Genomic DNA, 3,992 nt, shown 5'->3' with positions numbered 1-3,992 from the left:
CTACAGAACGGAGTGCAACAAAATGAGTGTTTGTTAATTTTTAGTGATAAAGGCTGACTTTTTTTCGTCCGCTGTTGCAAAGAAGAAAACGACAGATAGTCCTGGTGGGTTATTGATTTTAAAATCAATTAGCCTAGCCTAGATGTTGACTAGCTAGGTTCGCTCCTCGTTCATAGATACAGAATTATACCTCGACGATAACAAACTAGTAGGCCTAGGCCTAAGTACAGTAGGACGTACTACAGGTAGGCCTACTAGGCCTAGGCTTTTGTTGTAAAAGTTGAAGTGCATGTACAGGATGCGCCATAGGCCTTTATTTAAAAAAATACATTTTGTAAATTATTATTGGTTGGCCTGGGACGGACCTAGACAGGCAGGCAGGCCAGTTTTACCATCGGAAGTCCTGGGATTCGACGATGACGTCCGTGCACGTTTACAAACGCTATTGATTAGAATGAAAATTACTAGAACTATTATTATGAGAGTCAAGAAGAAGTAGTAGAAGAAGAAGAGGAGGAAAAAGAATAGCTTTTTTGTTTTATAATAACAAACGTGTTGAGTATATTGATATTGATTATGCGATGAGGTTTTTTTTTTATATCTTTCGGTGTGATTTAAACATGCCAATTCTCCTCGTTCATAGATACAGAATTATACCTCGACGATAACAAACTAGTAGGCCTAGGCCTAAGTACAGTAGGACGTACTACAGGTAGGCCTACTAGGCCTAGGCTTTTGTTGTAAAAATTGAAGTGCATGTACAGGATGCGCCATAGGCCTATATTTAAAAAAATGCATTTTGTAAATTATATTTGGTTGGCCTGGGACGGACCTAGACAGGCAGGCAGGCCAGTTTTACCGTCGGAAATCCTGGGATTCGACGATGACGTTTACAAACGCTATTGATTAGAATGAAAATTACTAGTACTATTATTATGAGAGTCAAGAAGAAGTAGTAGAAGAAGAAGAGGAGGAAAAAGAAAAGCTTTTTTGTTTTATAATAACAAACGTGTTGAGTATATTGATATTGATTATGCGATGAGGTTTTTTTCTTTATATCTTTCGGTGTGATTTAAACATGCCAATTCTTAGAAAATATTTTCTAATTTTATTATATTACCACCTTTTCATTACATAGACCTCTTTCAAAACAGGCCAAACTGCTTTTATAACATTATTATTGACCCATTAAACACAAAAACTGCTCTGGCTTCGGGGAGAGCCCCCCCCCCCACTGTCGGGGAGAAAAAGCACAATTCGTCGGGGAGAAAAAAAAAATTTAATATGTATTTTTTACATATTAGTAGACTCTAATATCGATTTAATAAGCCTTTGAAACCCCTGAATTGTCAACATTTTCGGGGGCTTCACCCCCAGGACCACTTTTGGAACCTATGAATTGAAGCTCGACCACGCCCACTTTGCTTTCGTCGGGGAAATCTGACCCCTCGTCGGGGCCCTCGCGTCCCCCCCGTTGGGCAAATCCTGGTGCCACCTCTTGACCCCACGCCCAAAGAACCCCCCTTGAAATGACCTAGCTACGGGCCTGGAAGCCCATGTTCCATTATCCATTACCCTTTTTTTCCACACATATTCTTGAACTGTTCTGAAATTATGACTTAATGTATTACTAAACAAATCATCGGTCTCCAGTAAATGATTAGCAGTTGCTTTTCTCAAAATTAAATGATTATTTTCAGTCCCAGAAATAACATATGGCATAGCACGATAAAAACAATTGCCATCACCAGTAACATGTTTCATTTTCGCTGGATGTCCTATGTTTCTGTCTCTGTGTAAAGCAGCACTGCAATTCCTATTGGCATAATTAATGCCTAATTTACTACAGACGTTTACTTTTTCTTTTTCAAAGAGAGGAACAAATTTGAAGTGTTTGTCAGGTCTTTCACCATATTTGATATCAACAATTTCTATGCTGTCTTCAGATTGACTTCTATCACTATTTGAACCTTCAGCATGTTTTTTAGCATTTACTTCAAATTCATAATCAATCTTCTTGTCATGTGATGTTGTGCTTGATGGATACTTCTTTGAGGTACTTGGTATGTCTACATCTGCAGGTGAATCAAAATGATCAGAATTGCTGGTATCTATCGCTGACAAATTTTCATTTTTGGAATAATCATTTGATGTGTTAGAAGAGATTGCACACAAAACCATATCAGCCTTACTCTGAACATTCACACCAGTTAGCTCCAACTGAGTTTTATTAAGATGACAATTCATTGATTTGGCTAATCTTATGCAGTGACTGTATATACCTTGCCAGGATGGCGTGTAAAGTAGGATACTCTTTCCATCCTCACTGACGGAGCCATACTTATCTCTTCCATGTGGGTCAAAAATGAGAAAACCTGTTGGACACTTAATAATAGCAAATGTACTTTCATTAAAATTCATGAAACATGCATGATGTTGATGCAACTGTTGTTGAAGAGCCTGGTTTAATGACAAAGCTCCACATTCAGCCATACATTCTAAACTTCCATCTATAATGCCAAACACTGGCTCACTGTAAATTATTTTAAATGTGTCATTCAAAATATCCAATTCTTTGGGCAATTCAGAAACCATCAAAAGGTCTTCATGCATAGTAGAATCTTTCTGAATGTAGTAATACAACTGATTTCCAAGACTCAATATTGTGTCAAGATCCTTTGTGTAAAATTTATTTCCATACCTCTTTGTTGAATAAAGGATAGCTACAAGACTATTTGCAACACACTGTTTACCACTTGCACTGCCAAATCTATAATGACCTTGATTAAAATTACCTTGTGCAATACATTTGATCTTCGTACATGCACTGACAAAACTTTTTTCATTATCTTTCTCTAAACTTTTGATAAAGTCAGACTTAAAATTGTCTGATGGTTTAAGACACTCATTACATACATTGTTTACACTTGATGAAGTTATAATATCTGCATTATTAGTATACAAGTCATTTTTAGGTGTACTAGTAGAAATATTAAGCCTCATTGTAGCACTTGATGTATTTTGTTCATCAATTAAAGAAACTGCTGTTTTACTATTCAGATCATCTTTTTTGAATTCACAGCTTGCACATGCATTATGTTCAGGATGTGACACATCAGTAAGAGTATTTATTGTTGTGCTACTTTCATTCACTTTGCTGTTACTGTTGAACACTTTTATATTACCTGCATTTTTACTGTTGTCTTTCTCAGTACATTCCATTTTAAAGTCCTCATCAGTTTTCACTTTGGAATATTTATTGCTGCCCATTTTCAGATCACTGGAATTTTCACTACCCTTTGCAGTTTCATTTTGAACACTTTTGTCACTTTTTGATTTCCATTCATCTTGCTGTGATTTTTTCTTGGTAGGATTTTTCTTGCTTTTGACAAAACGACCTTTCTTGTTTCTTGCACATTGTGAATTGACACCACCACCACACAGTTGATGTACTCCATTTGTTGGCAATTGTTCTACAATTACACAATTTACTCTCTTTGTGAACTTCTCATCTCCTCCATGCTCATCTTTTGACTTTAAAAAAACTATTTCAGTTTTCAGTTGTTTCTTCTTTGATTTTACATTTACCCAATCATTATCCAATTCTTCACTTTCTATGTGTTGCAACTTTGTTTTCAAACAATTTTTCTTAACTGGAAAATTAGTACTAACTTTGTTGTTGCTACACTTCCTGGATTTGTTTTTTTAAATTAGTTTTCTTCTTTTTTTTACATACCTCTTCTTTATTTTGCCAAATTTCCTTCTGTTGTTCTTTGTTGATTGCAACAGGTCAGTATCAAATTCTCTTTCAAGGAGTTTGTATATATTGAAATGACAAGGGATGTCTAACGTATCAAACAGGCGATGAGCGATGTTCTTATTCCCACAGGATGAACAAATCCAGATTAGTCTCATATTACTTAGTTTTTCCTTACTAAGGAATCCCATACATGCCACATGGAAATGGTTACTACACGACTCGCATGTTTTAT

The sequence above is a fragment of the Anneissia japonica genome, unplaced genomic scaffold (genome assembly GCF_011630105.1).
Source record: "Anneissia japonica isolate Jap-2015-1 unplaced genomic scaffold, ASM1163010v1 scaffold287985_len465408_cov153, whole genome shotgun sequence".
Classification (NCBI taxonomy): domain Eukaryota; kingdom Metazoa; phylum Echinodermata; class Crinoidea; order Comatulida; family Comatulidae; genus Anneissia; species Anneissia japonica.
Note: the sequence above shows the minus strand (reverse complement) of the source record.